This window comes from Heteronotia binoei, chromosome 4 (assembly GCF_032191835.1).
Source record: "Heteronotia binoei isolate CCM8104 ecotype False Entrance Well chromosome 4, APGP_CSIRO_Hbin_v1, whole genome shotgun sequence".
Classification (NCBI taxonomy): Eukaryota; Metazoa; Chordata; class Lepidosauria; order Squamata; family Gekkonidae; genus Heteronotia; species Heteronotia binoei.
Genome location: NC_083226.1, coordinates 91,409,831 through 91,430,091, shown reverse-complemented (window position 1 = coordinate 91,430,091; position 20,261 = coordinate 91,409,831). Strand labels below are relative to the sequence as shown.

The 20,261-nt window shown below is 41.5% G+C and overlaps 1 protein-coding gene and 1 pseudogene across 4 annotated transcripts in view; one reads left to right on the top strand and one right to left on the bottom strand.

Annotated features, from left to right (window-relative positions):
• The window catches only part of ZNF608 (zinc finger protein 608), a 289,656-nt gene that overhangs the window by 183,365 nt on the left and 86,030 nt on the right, over positions 1-20,261 (bottom strand). The window lies entirely within an intron of this gene.
• Positions 9,336-10,043, top strand: LOC132569445 (THAP domain-containing protein 1-like; annotated as a pseudogene).

The following is a 20,261-nucleotide window of genomic DNA, read 5'->3' as shown; positions in this document are numbered from 1 at the left end:
AAGCTGCATATGGAAAATATCATCAAATCTAGGACTTAAAAAAAGACATCAATGTTGCACAACAAGCAAAAATCCAATTCAGAATCTTGTTCTAATTAAAACACTATCTTAGTTACAAATATTTCTGCTTTCAGCATTACATATTCCTCAGATTGTTTATTTCACTTTTGGTCCTTTAGAAAATTTCTGATTGTAATACCTTTGATCCAGGATGGGCCCTTGCTATAATACAATATTCTCTGAATAAGCAATCCTATGCAACCATTGCTTATACAATGCCACTCCTGCACTATTTTTTTTATCTAGAGAAACATATCATTAAACAGACCACAGTAACAGAGAACTCTCTTTGATTGTTCGTTATGTACTACGGTACATACAAATCTGTTTCCACGCAGACCTCAAAAAAGAGCTTTGTACTACTTTTGAAGAACAATTTCTGCAGATGTCAATGCAACAGCCGCCCTGAGCCACTTGTGGGAAGGGCGGGATATAAATCCCGAATAAATAAATAAACAGGAAGATACATTTAGAGCTACTATTATAGCATGTAACTTTATTTATAGACTGCCTTTCCACTTAAATAATCATCAAGGGCATTGGAAACATAATTAAATATAATAAAAAATCAACATGATAACAATAATAAAATACTGTTTCTTAGTAGCATCACTTCCATTGTCACACCATTCTTATCTTTCTAACTTAAAGGCCTTCTAGAAAGGGCAGTTCTTTCAAACTGCTAGCTACTGCATACTTTTCTGATTAAATACTGGTAAGTGATAAAATTCTGCTCTCCCCCCCCCCCGGCAATTTTGTGAAATTTTTGGAGGTTGTGCACTTCTATGCAGATGCAACTCTAGAAAAGTGAAATATCTTAATTTTTTTTTAAGTGTAAGCATGTCCCCCCCACTCTCCTTTTTGTAACTTTTAACTGGAGTACAAGAGCTCCAAATTAAAAAGTTACAAGGATAAAACTCCACAGGATGGAGAGGAAGGAAGGAAGTGTTGCACACACCACTAGTGCCAAGAGTTGAGTCCCCAGCCTAATTTAAGAGACTCAACAGCCAGAGGTCTAAGTGAGATGATCCAGAGATTCTTTCATTGCGTACTGATATGCAAGGAGGAAAACAATTTCTCTCTATAACAACAATTTTTCTATTCCAGTTTTCCTCAGCTCTCCTTCACAAACATAACATATTTATACTATTTTGATAACAAAGCAGGTCTAGTTGATTAGTTACAAAGTTTTTGCTTCCAGTCTTTTAGCTTATCCTATTGGTTCAAAAGAAATCCATTTTTATTCTGAGAGACAGAAGATCACCCAGGATGAGGTAATTCCATTGGGGTCCTTTGATCTGTACTCCACAAATCCTGTTTTCGTGGCATGTCGCATCTAAGAACAAGACGACTGCAGATTTATACCCCGCCATTCTCTCTGAATCAGAAACTCAGAGCGGCTTACAATCTTCCTATATCTTCTTCTCCTCCCCCCCCCAGAACAGATACCCTGTAAGGTGGGTGGGGTTGAGAGGGCTCTCACAGCAACTGCCCTTTCAAGGACAACTCCTGACATAGCTATGGCTAACCCAAGGCCATTCCAGCAGCTGCAAGTGGAGGAGTGGGGAATCAAACCCAGTTCTCCCAGATAAGAGTCCGCACACTTAACCACTACACAAAACTGGCTCACCAATCTAGGCGGAACTTTGTGGTTATGGTGGCCCTCTAGGAATGTGCATATAGCCAAAGGGGTGTTTGTTCAGGTTCTTTGTCTAGATTTTTGGCTCAGTTCCAGAAAATGTGTCAGTAAGCAAAATTTCTGTTGTGTGAGAGCGTGACGACTCTTTCAGGCAGGGAAGTTTCTTTGGAGATAGGGAGAAAAGTTCTCTTTCCAAAGGATATTCACAAAACATGATGGAACATGATTACTTTCACACACTATGTGGCTTTGGCAAGAGAAAAAGGGCTTTGTAATATGTAATATGCTTAGAAAGTTTAATAGGAATTTTTTCCTCAAGATCACTAAGGCCTGTAGCCCACAGAAAAGTGCCATTTCATATATATTAAGGCAGGTTCTATGAATAGAGTTAGTACAATATGTTCTGTAATTAGAATTAGTGCAAATATGTTTGGCACTCTGTGCATGCTCTAGTGCAAATTCCAACAAGAGAAGCTGGGGTCAGGATCTCTGTGCAGTAGGGAGGTCTCTCCTTGCTGCATGGAGACCCTGATTACAGGGTCTCCATGCTGGGCGATTTAAGCTGCCTTAAGAGAAGACAGCTGACCAGGGATCTGTGTGCTGCAGAGAAGTCTTTCTCCGCTGCATGCAGACCCCGCCTGGAGGCTTCCTTTCAAAAGAGAAGCTGGCACTGACCGTGTAGACTGGAAGAAGCTGGGCAATGCGGTCAGCGTGGGGCCAGCTTCTCTTTTGGAGCACTGCTCCAGAGAGCTCTGCCTCCAACTGAGTTCAAGTCCAGCCCTTCCACGGACATGCTAGGTTTCTACATGCAAGTTTGTTTTTAATGGAAGAAGAAACCAATATTTTAAGTCACAGTGAGATCAAAGTTCTTATGAGGTGGCGACCTGTCTTATTGGCTCTCACAGAGCAGATACATGCATTCTCAAAGCACGGAATAAAACTGAATTTCATTGCATCTGAACACCACGAAACAAAAAAAATTATAATTACATAAGTAAGCTCTCATTCACCACAGTATATTAGAGCTACTCAATTTATAAAGCAGCCTTGACAGTATTATGTTAAATATGAGTATTAAAACATTTACAGAGACAGAGCAAGCAACATAGTAGTTAAATGTTGTAAGCTGACCTTAGGGCAGGATATATATTAAATAAATAAATAAGACTCAATACTAGAAAAAAACAGGGGTTTCCAGAGATAGTTCCATTAGCTATTCACATGTTTAAAAACAGAATAGTTTAACTATCATTCCACACAAAACATTAGCTGCATAAACTTTTAGGTCTATTAAGGTAAGGTTATATATTCATTTTTAAAATGCAGTCTCATTGCAACTTAATCCAGAAAGTTGGAGGATTTTTTTAAGCATTTGTCTAAATTTTTGAAATGTATATGGATGACATATTTTTAGCTGATGTATACTGTTAAATGAGATGCATTACTGTGCACTGAAACGCATTGTCAGTTTACAAAAGTCATTTCATTTCTCTACATATTCCACAATGGCAGGAAATAACAAGAATACTGCAGTGCATTAATATTCCCAGTTTAAAAGATAGAATGGGGGAAAATAGCAGAAAGATTTAATGTGCTTTAATGTCTCAAGGAAGTCCTATGAACCCAAGTGGAGTCTTAGTCCAGTTATGTACCTAACTGCAAATTAATTCCTGCTTTCCTTTTGATCATTTTCAGAAATCAGAAAAATAGAGAAAATACTACTTGCTAAAAAAAGTTCAAGAATTCCAAAGTCTCATCTGCAAAGCTATGTTTCTATTATCCACTGTTGTTGCAAGCATTACCTTTGTTCTGATCATGCAAAACACTTCACAGAAATTCAAATGTTTTTGCCCATGCAAAATGTAAATAAACCCAACCTAAATGCTTGTAAAATCATGAAATGCCTCTGGCAATTCTATCAAAGTGTGTAGATGTGCACAGAGCCTTTGAAGAAATGAAACCACCATTTATCAAGTGTGATTTATAAGCAACACTGATTTAGCTGGGAGATAACACGGAGGTCTAATCATTAGTAGTCAGACAACAGCCATGTGAACACATCAATTATGGGCCAATGCCAAAAGCCCTTGAGATCCTGGAGATTAACAGCCAATCCTCTGTTTTACAAGTTCACATCAAAAAGAATATTAATAAGAGGAGGGGCGATGTGAAAGCCTGTCAGACTGATTCAGCCACTAAAACAACGCATTCTTCAGTTCTTGCTGAGCTTCGAACTAGCCCATGAAAATAGCTGGCATCAGCTATTGTGTGTGGATCTGCCAATATTCAGAAAATGTTTTCATTAGCATATGGGAAGTTGTAAAAGCCTGCATAAGCTCTATTTTGTGTATTACAAAAGCAAAATAATTTGGACCTCTTTTTTTAAAGACAACCATTATACAAAAACAATCATATTTAAATATTTGGAAAATAAAATCCCAGCACAGGTATCTTCACTATGTTTTTTTCCAAAATAATTCGGTAGCCTTCTAAACATATATTTTAAAAAGCTAACATGAATATATGAAGAACTACCAACAGATGGAAATATTTAAATTATTTGGAGTCCGCCTAAATTTTTAGAAGCCAATCTCAAATTATTAGTGCAATCCTAAATTAAGCTCAAATACTTTGGCCACCAAATGAGAAGGGAGCACTCACTGGAGAAGACCCTGATGCCTGAAGGTTGTCATATTGTTTAAAGAAATAATGTTCAATCTACAGAGAAAAGAGTAAAGTAAACAAAGCCCTCCACTAATATATGGAGAAGATTCCCATTGACTTCTTCAAAGCTTCCTTTCTACTGAACCAGAGAAATGGACCTCATTCTTCCTTATAACATGAAAGTTCCCTTTACAGTGTACCGCCTACATTCTTCTTTCAAAAAGTTCCTCTCCAGTTTCCCCTGTTATGTCATTAAGAATAATCTAAAACTGAAGGCCTGCAGAGGAGTGGTCCATTTCATATTTGCAAGTATCATGTGAGCATCATGTGTACTGGGAAAGGAAGGGGAAGTGGCTGCTTATTCAGCACAGTGGGAGAAAGCCCAGATGGGGACCATTTTCAGTAGACATCTATGGAGCTCCTTCCATGCTTTAAGAATCTCGCGTGCAAAGGGCTTTTATACAGTAAAGAGACTTGTACATAAATTATTCAAATACCAGTGAAAACTGTTTTTTCTTTAGGTACAGGTGATTTCTGAATACTTAGAATCATAGAATTATAGAGTTGGAAGGGACCTCCAGGGTCATCTAGTCCCGGGGGTCCCCAACCCCCAGGCCGAGGACTGATAGTGGCCCGCTGCCTGTTTTCCATGGGCTGTGCAGCCTCACCACCACCCCCGTGAGCCTCCTCCCCCCCCGTTTCTTCCTCCCTCCTTCGGCCCCCTGCCTCCTCCCCCTCCCACCAATCAGCTGATCAGCCGGGAAAACTGCTGCAACAGCTTCGAGTGATGCTGCCCTTGTCTCCTCCTCAAGTGGGAAGGAGGCAAGGGCAGCATTACTCGCCACTGCTGCCGGCCGCCCTTCCTTTCTCTTCCCATACCTTTGCCTCCCACCCCCCTGCGCCTGGGCTCTGGGCTCTGAAGCCATGGCGTGCCTGCCTCCTCATCTGTCACCTCTTTCACTTCCCTTCCTGTTGCCTCCTCCCCTCCGCCCTGCCATCCACAGCGTGTCTGCTTCCTCCTCCGAGCCCACCACTGCCACCCGCCCCCTCCTTCCTTTCCTTCCTGTCCCCTCGCCTCCCCCCCCCGCTCTGGCGGTGGTGGCACACTGTGATTGCAGGGGGTGGGGGAAGGCGACAGAAGGGACAGAAAGGGAAGGAGGGGGTGGGCCTGAGGAGGCTTAGGTGCTTTAGAGGGGTGCCTGCTTGGGGTGCCACATGCCCTCGGTTGCCACTGGCTGCGGCGGTTCCCCCCCCCCCCGCAGCTGTTTGGTGGGGGGTGGCCTTGGAGGACTTCACCACCCCTTCCCCAGTCTTACAATGGAGAAAACAGGGGGGGGGAGAAGAGGTGACAAGGCTGCATGGGGGGAGGAAGGAGAGAGGAGGAAAATGGGGGGGAGGAAGCAGTGAGGCTGCACGGGAGGACAAGGGAGAGAGGAGGAAAATGGGGAAGGAAAACAGGAAGGAGGAGGCGCCACGAGGGGAGTCTAATTGGGTCCCCCCACCCTGCTTGCTCTGAGCTGCGTTGGCGAGCTGGCCCTGGAGCCGGTCCCAGGGGCCAAAAAGGTTGTGGACCACTGATCTAGTCCAACCCCCTGCACAACGCTACTTATTTTTCACTTAACCTGATGTCACAAATCTCGTATGTCTCAGATGAAATAAAAGCCATGACAGAAACTATGAGGGGAACTATGAAGGGGGAAAAGAACAATAAATGTTAAATCAATGTTTTCTATGTACTTGGTATACCTATGCAACTTTCATCACATTAAGATCCATGAAAGTTCAGCAGTTAAATGACATTAACTAAATTAAGCTGATAATTCAGTCATTTCACCAATAAAGCAGCTATTAAGCCCTTATCACCATTTCCTAAGTGTTTTGTGCTACAATAAAAATTATTTGAAGAGGATGAGGATGGTCACCTTGAATTTTTGCGTGTGTGCAAAACACATACAAACGTTATGCTAGGGATCAGGGCTTTTTTGTGTAGGAGGAACTCCTCTGCCTATTAGGCCACACACTCATGATGTAGCCAAGCCTCCAAGACCTTACAGGGCTCTTAGTACAGGGCCTACTGTAAGCTCCAGGAGGATTAGTTATATCAGGGATGTGTGGCCTAATATGCAAAGGAGTTCCTGCCACAAAAAAAAAACTCTGCTAGGGATAATTTATTGCATTTGCCCTTTAAAAAAGCATACTGCAGTTTTTCTTATGAAGTGACAAGAAGAAAATTACACTACACAAGAAAAGAATTATAAAATCAGTCTAAAGCAAGGGTGTCAAACATGCCACCCAGTGACCAAATCTGGCTCCCGGAGGGCTCCTATTGGGCCCCCAAGTAACTGGCTGTCATCTGCTTGCTTCTCCCTCTCTCCTGCTTCCTTCTGCATAACAGCTTGCTTTGCGAGGCTTGCTCAATCGCACAGGACCTACAGATCAAAACCTCTATTTTCTCCATTGGCTGAGGCTCCTCCCTTGTGGAGGAGGGGAGGAAGGAAAGCTTGCTTTGCCAGGCTCTCTCAATCACACAGCAGAGCTACTGATCCAAATCTCTCCTCCTTCTATTGGCTGAGGCTCCCCCCCAGTCCTCTGAGGAAGGAAGGAAAGATAGTATACAAGACAATATTTCATTTTCATTTTCCTCACTATTGAAGGAAGGAAAGAGCCAGAGCTTCCTTTGCCCAGTTCCCTGGATCCCATGGGAAAAATACAAGGAAAGAACCTTTAAGATGAACAAGTGCTAACTTTTAAAGCACGTTTTACATTTTTTTTAAAAAAAATTAATTGTGTTTTCTGTGTCCTTTATAAAGTTTATATCTCTGTTACCTAATCTTAAATAGGTTTACAAATGACCTGGCCCGACATGGCCCGGCCCAACTAGGTTTCATTTATGTCAGATCCGACCCTCATAACCAATGATTGAGAGGGTTTTGAAGTTAATATTACTTTATGGGTCTGTGTTAATTTAGGATTGAAATCACAGAGTAGCAATCTCAATTTGAGAGACCTCATTTTGAGAGCCCCCCCTCCCTTTAAATCATACTCTATCAGTCATTATTTGAGTCACTCACTGATCACTGAATTCTAGCTAGGTTTAATTCTATTAGCTTATCTAAGATATTGTAATTATGTAAGCAAGTCCTGAGATTTTCTTTAGGTCATTTGCAGGAGCTACAGGAATTAAAATAATCAATGGATTACAACAACTCTGTAATATTGCCTAGTAATTTCTAACATGTTAATGCAATTATTTTATTTAAGTTACCATATACAATTGTATATGATGTGGCGAGAGGGCTTGCACGGTTCAGTGAGGCTGTGGGCTATGCCATGTAGGGCCACCCAAGATGGACAGGCACACCTGAGAACCCAGACAAAATGTGATCCACTGGAGAAGGAAATGGCAAATCACTCCAGTATCCTTGCCAAGAAAACTCCATGGACAATAACAAAAGGCTAAAAGATATGGTGCTGGAAGATGAGCCCCTCAGGTCAGAAGGTGCCCAATATGCTACTGGGGAAGAGAGGAGGGCAAGTCCAAGTAACCACAGAAAGAGTGAAGTGTCTGGGCCAAAGCCAAAAGGACGCTCAGCTGTGGATGTGTCTGATGGTGAAAGTCCAATGCTGCAAAGAACAATACTGCATTGGAGCATGGAATGTAAGATCTATGAATCGAGGTAAACTGGATGTAGTCAAAAAAGAGATGGCAAGACTGAACATTGACATCTTGGGAATAAGTGAACTAAAATGGACGGGAATGGGTGAATTTAACTCAGAGGATCACTACATCTATTATTGTGGGCAAGAGTTCCACAGAAGAAATGGTGTGGCCTTTATAGTTAACAAGAGAGTGAGGAAGGCAGTAATGGGATACAATCTCAAAAATGACAGAATGATTTTGGCCCGTGCCAACAAATTTGGAAAACACAACAGTGGCCACAGGATTGGAAAAGATCAGTTTATATTCCAATTCCAAAGAACAGTAATGCCAAGGAATGTTCAAACTATTGCATCATTGCACTCATTTCACATGCCAGCAAGGTCATGTTAAAGATCCTACAAGCTAGGCTTCAGCAGTATGTAGATCAGGAACTACCAGAAGGTCAAGCTGGGTTTCAGAGAGGTAGAGGAACTAGAGATCAAACTGCCAACATTCACTGGATTATAGAGAAAGCACGGGAGTATCAGAAAAATGTCTATTTCTGTTTCATTGACTACGCTAAAGCCTTTGATTGTGTGGATCACAACAAACTGTGGCAAGTCCTTAGAGATAGGAGTACCAGACACCTCACATGTCTCCTGAGAGACCTGTATAATGGTCAAGAAGCAGCTGTCAGAATGGGATATGGAACAACTGACTGGTTTAGAATAGGAAAAGTAGTTTGACAAGATGTATATTGTCACCCTGCTTATTTAATTTATATGCAGAGTACATCATCGGAATGCTGGCCTGGATGAAGCACAAACTGGAATTAAGACTGCCGGGAAAAACATCAACAACCTCAGATATGCAGATGATACCACTCTAATGGCAGAAAGTGAAGAGGACGTAAAGAACCTCTTGTTGAGGATGAAAGAGGAGAGCACAAAAGTAGGCTTGAAACTCAACATCAAAAAAACTAAGATCATGGCATCCGGGCCCATCACACCTTGGCAAATAGAAGGGGAAGACATGGAAGTAGTGACAGACTTCACATTTCTGCGACTCAAGATCACTGCAGATGGTGGCTGTAGCCATGAAATTAAAAGACATTTTGATTCTGAGCAGCGCATATAAGTGTTGGGGTTGGGGCATTGACCATCAACTAACAGCGATGTGGAGCTCTTGCGAGAGTTGGCATGAAGCTGGCATCGCCATGTTGAAGTAGGGAGAGGCCACATCCAGTTTATGTCGTTCTTCATTTTTATTTATATTTTTTGTAACAAGCGAAAAGAGACGCGAAGGTTTCAGTGTAGAAACCCTAATAGCCTTTTAGCAGGGTTTTCAAGCTCTTGAAAAATTACGGCGGTGGCGCAGAGGCAAGAAGAGGATGGTGCAATCCTGCTCTGCCTATCGTTGTTGGAATCATTATGACAAAGAGAAGCCCATCTCCTTCCATAAATTTCCTCTCTCAAGACCTGACCTCTGCAAGAATTGGGAAGCTGTTGTTAGAAGAAAAAATTTCAAGCCAACAAAATATAGCAGCATTTGTTCAGAACACTTTACTCCAGATTGCTTCAAAAGGGAATGAACAAGCTACTGAAAGACAATGCTGCGCCAACAATATTTTGCCACACTGAACCAAATGTGAAGGCTGAAGGCACTCAGGAACCAGCTGAAGAACCATCTTCCCCTCCTCCTTCACCTCTCCCACTCCTACAGACAGATCCAAGACTAGTAGATCCCAGCATTGGATTGTTAATGCCTCCACTTCACACCCTCAATAATATTGCTGTTTTTTGTGATCACAACTATACTGCAGAAGATACAGTACACCAGAGAAAAAGAATTCAGCAGCTGGAAGAACAGCTGAGGAAGAAACTTAAGACTGGTCAGCAGCGATGCAAGAGTCAGGAGAAACAGATTGAAAAACTGTGCAAGCTTGTTCAGTTTAAGAAGGAGAAAGACGTGCTATCGGGCAGCGGAGGTTATGTGATTCTGCCCAATGACTACTTTGAAATTGTAGAAGTACCTGCCTAAGAAGGTTGACTACATGCAGGGCACTGCCAAGATTAGCCTCATCAAACTAACCCAGAAGTTGAGTTTTAAAATACAATCCTTTTTAGTTCTGTGTATATTAAACTTCACCCCTCAGAAACAATTAAAAAAATGCTATATAATGAAATTAAAAGACGTTTGCTCCTTGGGAGGACAGCTAAGGCGAACTTGGACAGTATAATAAAAAGTAGAGACATCACCCTGCCAACAAAAGTCCATATAGTCAAAGCAATGGTATTTCCAGTAGTAATGTATGTCTGTGAGAGCTGGACCATAAGGAAGGCCGAGCGCAGAAGAATAGATGCTTTTGAGCTGTGGTGCTGGTGAAGAATCTTGAGAGTCCCTTGGACTGCAAGAAGATCCAATCAGTCAGTCCTAAGGGAAATCAACCCAGACTGTTCCCTGGAAGGTCAGATGCTGAAACTGAAGCTCAAATACTTTGGCCACCAAATGAGAAGGGAGCACTTACTGGCGAAGATCCTGACGCTGGGAAAGATAGAAGGCAAAAGAAGAAGGGGACGGCAAAAGATGAGATGGATAGACAGTGATACTGATGTAACAAACACAGCACCAGACTTCGGAGGATGGTGAAAGACAGGAGGGCCTGGCGTGACTTTGTTGCAAAGAGTCGGATTCGACTGTGCAACTGAACAACAACTTAATTTAAAATATTATAAATGTTGCTTCATTTTAGGATTAAGAAGGTATTGAGCACTGAGAGATGAACACTAGACACTAATAAAAGTAAGCATTAGTGATAAGATCCCTTGTATACATGAGTAAAACAGTTCAAAACAGTACAGCATAAATTATTTTGAGATGTGTAAGGGTGTACAACATGGTGTACACTATAAACTGGTTTTGTTCCCCTGTGTGGGAAATGCCTTTAAATTCTACTGCCATATCTCATTTCATGCTATAACAAACCCTCTTCCAGTACCATGTGGGACCCCATCTTCCATGTCTCTAGTCTATAATTCATTTTAGGTATACAAAATTATGGGGAAAGAAGTGAAACAGACTGGTGAAACATTCTAATCTGAAATTGGAACCAGAAGAAATCTTGAATAGTAATGCTGAGCATTACCTTTTAAATATGTGAGGTACCAGTGTAGAATATTGGTCAGAATGCTTGACTAGGAACTGGGAAGCTTGGGTTCAAATCCTCACTTGCTGAGAAACTCACTGGGGAACCCTGACTGAGTCACTCCATCCCACAATACAATCCTAAACAGCCTATTGGCATCAATTGACTTAGAAGGGTGTGCTTCTGTGCAGGATGGAATTGTAAGCCTACTTAACTCACAGGAGTATCATGAGGGTAAAATGGAGGAGGATAGAATGTTGTAGGCTACCACTCCTGAGCTCCGTAGAGAAAGGGATAAAAATGTATTAAATAAATAAGTATAATTATTAACATGAATAAAGTTTAAACTATCAAACACCTTTTAAGACATACAACTGGGGGCTGGTTTTCCTGTGTACATTATTTATAATTCTCTCTACCATCCTGTGTGATCAGTTCCATTAATAATACTGGTGAGAGGTTCCCCTGAGGGAAATTGTCAACAGGTCCCTATCAGAAGGGACCTTCCCTCAGTCTCTTAAAGAGGCAGTGGTCCACCCCCTTCTAAAGAAACCATCTTTGGACCCAGCTGTATTGGCAAATTATCGGCCGGTGTCAAACTTGCCCTTCTTGAGCAAGATTATTGAGATGGCGGTTGCAGTGCAGTTACAGAGCTTTCTGGATGACACTTCTGTGCTTAACCCTTTTCAATCCGGTTTCTGTCCAGGTCATGGAATGGAGACAGTTCCGGTCGGCCTCACAGATGTCCTCCAGAGGCATCTAGATAGAGGTGGCTTGGCAAGTACTGATGTTTCTAGACCTATCGGCTGCATTTGATACGGTCGATTATCAGTTGCTGACCCGCCACCTTGCCGACACTGGGATACAGAGTCTGGCCTTACAGTGGCTCTCCTCTTTCCTACAGGGTCAGGGACAAAGGATGGTGGCAGGGGAGGGACTATCCCAACGGCACCCACTTGTGTGTGGTGTGCCACAAGGGGCAGTTCTCTCCCCGATGTTATTCAACATCTACATGCGCCCCCTTGCCCAGAGGTTTGGGCTGGAGTATCATCAGTATGCAGATGACACCCAGCTTTATCTGTTGATGGGTGGCCAGTCCAACTTCTCCCCAGAAGATCTGGCCATGGCATGGCAAGCTGTGGCAGGGTGGCTCAGGCAAAGTTGACTGAAATTGAATCCAACGAAGATGGATGTTCTATACCTAAGTCATGGCGGATCTGAGGTCCTATTACCGACCTTTGCTGGGGCACTACTTACACTGGTGCCCAAGGTTAAAAGCTTAGGGGTGCTCCTGGATTCCTCATTAACTATGGAGGCCCAGGTGGCAGCCACTGCCAGATCAGCCTTTTATCTTCAGCTTGTAAGGCAGTTGGTCCCCCATCTCGAATGCAACAACTAGCGCAGAATGCTGCAGCCAGGCTGTTAACGGGTCTCCCCCCCTCCCCAGTTGTCCATTGCATACCAGACTCATTTCAAGGTGCTGGTTCTTACCTTCAAAGCCCTATATGGCCAGGGACCTGCATACCTTAGGGACCTCCTTTCCCCACATGTTTCCCAGAGAGCACTTCGGTCTGTGTCAAAAAACCTGCTTTCAATTCCTGGCCCTAAAGAGGCCAGGCTCATGACAACTAGAACTATGGCCTTTTCTGTAGTAGCCCTACACTGGTGGAATGAGCTCCCGGAGGAGGTCAGGGCCCTGTAAGAGCTCATACAGTTCCGCAGGGCCTGTAAGATGACACTCTTCCACCAGGCATTTGTAAGTTAGACCACTGGCTACTACAGTCTCTAAAAAATATCTGGACCACCTCTAGCAATCTGCTCCTGCGTTTCTATAAGCAGCGTATGGCGACCCCAGCCCCTATTTCAGCCTCGGTTCTTCCTTTTTAATTTTACCTCACGACTACTGAACACAAGGGGTGGGTATAATATGGGTTTCTCAATACTAGTCTCTTCGGGGGTTTTGTTTTGTTTTCAGATGGATGGAGAACTCAATATGTAGGGGACCACAGCAGCTTTGATGGTTATTCCCAATATACAGGCACCAGAGAACTTAAAAGTAAACTACAGAATTTTATTTACACACAGTCTCCAACTGGGGGATGGGAGGTATTTTCATTGGCTATATTGTATCTCAGATAAATAACAGTTGCTAAATAGTTCGGGCTTTATAGTACAGATTTTACTTAGGTCTCTCAGGGTTCACAGTTCATATATTCTTCACTCTCCAACACTATTTTAGGTTGGCCTCTTGGGCTTAATGTGTCTGGTCTCTTGAGCCGACTGGTGTCTCTACTCCCAGCCCTTCAGACTCCTCTAGACCCACATCTTTCCCTCATCAACCTCGTTAGTTCTTAAGAGAAGTGTATATGTTTCTGTGACCTCTCAGGTCTTTCACTGTGACTCTCCTTTTGTTACACTCAGCCCCTTGGCTGTCTCTACAGAGCTAGCAGCAAGCTTTACTTCACTAGAAGTCTCTCCTCAGCTCCTGTCTCAGCTCCTTCTCCTCAGCTCTCCACTGATAATTCCCTGTCTCTTCAGCTCTCTGCTGAAAAACCAACTGCTCTCTTCAACTGTCTCCTTCTGACAGTTATTCACTGACGACTCCCCGCCATTAACTGTCAATCACTCCCCCTGAGAGTTCCGAGCACTCTGGCCCCCACCCTCAGATCATCTGACTCAGGCTCTATGAGTCCTTAGTTTTTCTATTAACTTTTCCATTACCGTCAAAGCTTCATATAGAATATCTGGACCACTAAAATATGCTTCACGGAGAACACCCAGCTGGAATAGCAAGACAACACACTTAAGATCATAGCACCTGAAATGTCAAATCTATGCTTTTAATTGTTTTTTCTGTTTTAATGTTTTATTGTATGTTTATATTCATGAATATGCATGACCATGTGAGCCACTCTGAGCCTGCCTCGGTGGGGAGGGTGGATATAAATTGAATTAAATAAATAAATAAATAAAATGAGAGAATAACAAGTAATAAAAAGATTAAATTTATAGACTATGAGCAAAACTGTTAAAAGCACACAAAAAAGTTGAATGAGCAAAATGGACAAAAAATTTAGTCGCCCTTTTGAAAATTTTTAAGTTGCAACAGTAGCAACAAGACAGTCATTTCAGTTTTGTTTCATTCAAGAGATTACACTTCAATAAAATCTTCATAGTTATTCAGTGCTTTGCAAATGGCATAGCCATCAAATGCTCATAGAAGAAGAATTGTGAAGAACAAAGACAGACTTATAGGTATGCAATGCTAATAACCAACTAAAAGACCAATTTGGCATGGCTATCTCTTTCACATTCAAAGCAGCAGTTTCACTAGAATAGTCATATATCATAATTTGCAGCCATTTAAAACGATATCCTGAAGCCTGAAGCATCGCCATGTGAGACAATGAAGAGGTGCTAATCTGGGAAGTAAACAACAACAATCTTATTCTAATTTTTATTACAAAATCACAGTCTACTTTGTTGTAAGAAAAAGACTTCTCAAGAAACAAGGCCTGGTCACAATATTCCATGCACAGGCTGATAAATTCTATTAATTAAAATATTTATGGCATAAAAAGCAGTTATGATGTTAACAAGACTTTTGAAGAGATCATTAACCTTGAGCAGCTATCTGTGACTTCCATGTCCCTTGAGCTCTCACACTGAAAACCGATATGGACAAAAATATTCACATTCTGAGTTTGGAGATTACAAACCACAACCAATACAACACATTCTTGTCTTTTCTATTACACATTCAGTTTTTGGATGAATAGTACAAAAACAATGTGACAAGACATTTCTTCCCTGCTGGATGACAGAAAAACTTATTTCCCTCCCTAATTACCATTAAATAAAAACACTTGTCAGTCAAGGCCATTTAAACTAAGAGTAAAGCATTGTCTTCTACAGCTGTGAAAATGGTATCAATCATCACTCTGGTAACTCCCATAATTACTCTCTGTAAACATTTGGAAGGGAACGTTCTAGAACAAAGTGATGTGACTGTGCCAGTTGAAACTGCCAAGTTCAATAGGAGGTTAACTATGTAAGCAAGGGAGAAATTATATTTTCAGCTGAGAATTTTAAAGAAAGTCAAGGGGCGCTTATACATTTTGTATGCTTCCTATAAACACCAGTGAGATAAAAGCAGGGCTCTTAGTTGTTTGGGGCGGGACAATCTATAATAAAGGCGCAGGGGAGGGCAGAGATACAAACTACATTAATATCACATGCTCCTTTCCTGTAAGAATAGTCACAAAGGACAACAAATTAAAATAAATAATAACAAATGCATGGGTATGAAAAATCAGCTATAACCTCACCAACACATCTGAACTAAAAACACTGTATCATAATGGCAAAAACAATATGTAGACTTTTTGACTGCAAAGCATCACTAGACATGAAACCTGTCTTCAGTCATGTTCTTGAAAGTTTTCATAATAAAATGTTATAGACCCAGTCCTTGCAAGTTAAACCATTCAAGCATCCATTGTAATATATACTAACTCTCTTAAGATTGCTGCCTTGCCTCCTGGCTCTGCTCCTGTGCTTTTAAAAGCAGCCCATTCAAGTTTTATCCACCACTTATCTTTACTGGATAGAGATTCAAGAAATATAGTTTTGAACCAGACAGCTGTAATCATACAGGTGCACAGCCAGTGGAAATAGTGGCACTCTCACAAGCCTTGTTTGTGGTTCATATAGTTTATATTACTCTTTATTTTCCAGTAGCACCTATTTCATTTCCTCAAGTTGATTTTAGCATCAAGTCTCTTTCTTGAAGTGTCTTATATGTGACTCCTGTTTAATACAGAAGACATTAGTCCCATGTTACTATTTTGTACAGTAACTAGCAAACTGTTGTCTTAGTCTTTCCACACTATATCTGTACTAAGAGCTAGAAATCTTACCTCCAAGAGCCTCATTCTTTCTGAGACTAGTAAACTACAAGACAGTCAGACCAAACAACTGAACTATCTGTCAAGAATGTCTGAAAAAACACTGGCAGAGAAGAAACTGCAGACATAGTGGAGACAGTTGGTTAGCTACTAGCTCTCTTTAAGATTCTTTACTTCACAAAGCTGAAGAATACAGAATGTGCTGCACAGTATATTAACAGAGGATTCACATTAGGCAGCCAATGCATGAAACACACAACTGAACAACAAAACATGATTTCTAATAGCCAGGAATGATCTCCCCAACCAAACCTGACAGAAAGATCAGAGAGCGAATGGCCCATTGGTCTTTCTCCTTAGAGGTCAGAAGACATCTGTATGGGTTATTCCAATGTTCCTCTAGAGAGGCAGGAAACACTGTTTTCCTCTGCCTTCCTTTTGGCACCTTTGGGATAACCTGTCCCTTTCAGTTTTGGGACTCCAAAAAGCAGTACAAGTTACTCTAAACTAGAGGTTCCCAAACTTATTTGGCCTAACACCCCCTTTTCAGAAAAAAAAGTTACGCAGTGCCCTCCTGGAAATCTTCCTTTAAGAAGTGGACTAAAAGATGTAGTGACATATTTGCACACAGGGCAAACAAAGATGTTGTAAAGAAGACACTCTGAAGCTTGAAATTCTAAAATTATTTTATAAAATCAACCATATAACATTCCCATACACAGAGAATTTTTGAAATTTCTTTATAATTATTATCCATTCTCCCCTTTTCAGCTCCAACTAACACAATGGGAAGGTGCCCCACCCAGCCGCTTTCAACCTGAAAGCAGTGGGCAGCAGTAAAATGGGGTGCTCTTCGTAGGCTTCCTTGGAAGCCTTTGACAAGCACAGGCAATGTTTGCCCTGCAAAGAAAAGCAACAGCGTGGCAGCACCACCTGGGGCTCCTGGCTTGCCTGCTGGCTGGTGCAATCGTGCCACAAGAGAAGGGGGAGTAAGGGGATGCCCATCAGTGCCCCTGGCAGGTTGGCACCCTAGGCGGTTGCCTACCCACCTACTCCCATGCACTGGCCCTGCAGAAGATACTCTGACCAATTTCCCACTTGTCTTACATCGCTCTCGAGCTCATCTTCTCAGTGGGGCTTCCCTCCGATTTCACACTATCTGCCCTGGGGCTGCAGCTAGCTTCGGCTTTTTTGTGCTGCAAACAGAAACCTCTAAAACCCAGTTTCTGCTTGTGGTGTGAAAAAGCTGATGCTAGCTGCAGCCCCAGGGCAAATAGTATGAAATCGGAGAGAAGCCCCACTGATAAGAGAAACTTGAGAGTGGCATAAGGCAAGTGGAAAATTGGTCTCTGTGTCTGGGGCATTGAAGCTGGCTGAAATCAACAGAAGCAACCACCTGGTAACCAGAGGACTGTAAGAAGCTTGACGCTCTGGAGAAAACCTTGTGAGGAGCAAGCTACAGGTTAAAACTCTTTAGAGAAGTCTGTGTAATTGCCTCAATGCTTCCACTGTCCTGACTTGAACTGTATTGCTGAGAGAGAAACTGCAAGCAACCTTGAGAAGCTGCTAGCTATAGCAAGTATTGGCTAGGATAGACTAGTAAGGTTTTTTGTTTCTGTCTTTCTTGTTTGTCTGTACACCTCTATTTTTTATTCTGTCTTGTAAATAAACTGTATCCTTCTTATATTTTAATTGGAAGGAGTTCTGGTCCTCATTACTAGTCTAATTGGGTGAATTCGCACTAAGTAGCAGACAAAAAGGAACCCTCTATTTTTGTTAATTGGAATTTTTATCTAAATTAGAAATTCTGGACCCCTCCCAGAAACATGATGTTTTGACACCTCCCACCCTCTTCTCTTCTCTTCTTCCTTTATGCTTCCACTGCCTCCTTATTTTTATTCACCGCCCCCCTGGGTCATTCCAGTGCTCCCCAGGGGGCAATATTGCCCATTTTGGGAAACACTGCTCTAAATTCTGATCTAACTAGAAAACAACCTGTTAACAGAACATTAATGTAACTGTAACGACAGAAGCATTTTAGGTATAGCAATATCAAGAAGAGGACAGGTAAGGAAGAAGAGAGGAGCCAATATGAGCAGAGAAAATTATGTAGGGAGAGGTGAGATGCCCTCCTGACCTCTGAGGAGGAGGGCCCTTCATGGTAAGTACCAATGGGCCATTCTCCTTCAGAGGAGGAGGGAACTTCCAGAGCAGTGTTCCTCAGTTGGATGGGTTGTCATCATCTTCTGCTGTGGTAATGATCAATGTTCCTTCTAAGCTGCAGAGTCTTGTGAGCAAAAATTCTATTTTGTGAGCTACCGGCATTAAAGTTGTCAGCTATTGGCATTAAAGCTGTGAGCTACTGCATAAATTGGTGTGCTCTAGGGTCATCCTTCTTGAGCTAAAACAAAAATGTGTGAGATGGAGGCTAAAAATCTGTGAGCTAGCTCATGCTAACTCAGCTTAGAGGGAACACTCTTCTTCCAAAGGCAGCATCTGCTGAAGCTATGGTGTGAATCTTGTATTGTCTAACAAAGATAGAAGACTATGTGGCTGCTCTGCAGATTTCCCTCCTGAAGCACGGTTGAGGAACACTGCATTGGCAGATGCACTGCGTAGAGAATGAGCCGTGATGCCTCTGGGCGCCAGTAGCCCAGACGCCTTGTGTGCCTCTATAATGAATGCCTTCAAACTGCATTAATGGAATTCTGTGACATTTTGTCCCCTGTTTTTGGAGGAGAGATGCTGATGAACAGGCAGTCAGTTTTGCGTATGTCTTGTGACCTAGCAACATAGATTTTCAGAGCCCTTCTGATGTCCCGAGTGTGCCAGATGATCTCCTTAGGATGTTTAGGTTGACGGCAGAAGGTGGGCAGGCAAATCTCTTGATAGTGATGAAAACTTGACACTGCTTTAGGAAGAAAGGTACGATCCATTCTGAGTACCATCTTGTCTTTATGGAAAACACAAAGGCTGGCTTAATTGACAGGGCACTTAGCTCCCAGACTCTATGAGCAGAGGTTATGGTGACTAGAAAAGGACCTTCATGCAGAGCCATTTTAAACTCACTTCATGTAGTGGTTCAAAAATGGTGGTTTGGACTTCTAGATGGATTTCTCCCAGTGAAGCTTCCATACAGCCACAACTGTTTACAATGACAAAGACAGTAAGATACCAAGACCTATTAAATGATGATGACTCTTTAAAAACGGTTGAGGAGTCAGAGAACCAAGGTATAAAAATGGATTGGTGGTTAATAAAGCAGATCAAAGCAAAATTCAATAAAGATAAATTAATTGGTTTTAATAAAGGAAATTTTGATTTCGATAAATTGTTAATGACTAAGGAGGACAAATTAATAAAAAAATTATAACTATTTTATGCAATTGAAATTGGAAGATGAGATTGTGAAAGAAGCAATGGTAAAATAGTCACAAAATTTTGGAAAAAATATAGACTTAGAACAATGGGCACAAATATGGCAGACTAATTGCAAGATTACAAAAGTGGTAAGTTTCAGAGAAAATCTATTCAAGATGTTCCACAGGTGGTATATCACACCAGTTCAGTTAGCGAAGATTAATCCAGGTCTATCTCCAAAATGTTGGAAATGCGGAGAAAAAACAGGTACATTCTATCATTTATGGTGGACATGTAGTAAGGCAAAAAAAAAAATGGATTAGAGTTTATGAATTCCTGCAAGGAATGTTGAAAATGGGAATTCAGATTAAGCCTGAAGTTATATTGTTATCTCTGGTGAAGAAAGATGTGGTTAAAGTTGATGTCCATTTGGCTATTTACACTCTTACCACCGCGAAAATGTTACATGCAAAATATTGGAGATTAGAGAAAACCCCAAGTTTGGAAGAATTAATAGATAAGGTATTACAAGCTGCAGAAGCAGATATACTTACGGCGATACTTAATGGGAAATCTAAAATATTGGCTAATCAAAAATGGGAGAAATTATATGTTTGGATACAAAATAGAGTTAAAGATGAGGAAAGTAATGGGTTAAAAGGTGTAAGAAATTAATAATAGAGGAGAGATAAATGAAAAAGGATTGGTTAGAATGTAAGAATATCAATTATTGTATAAATCTAAGATGTAATCCACCTTTGCTTTCTGTTTTAATAATTTGGTGGTCTTTTGTATTTGTTTAAATTTTGTTAAAATATTTTTAATCGATTTATGAAATAGAATATA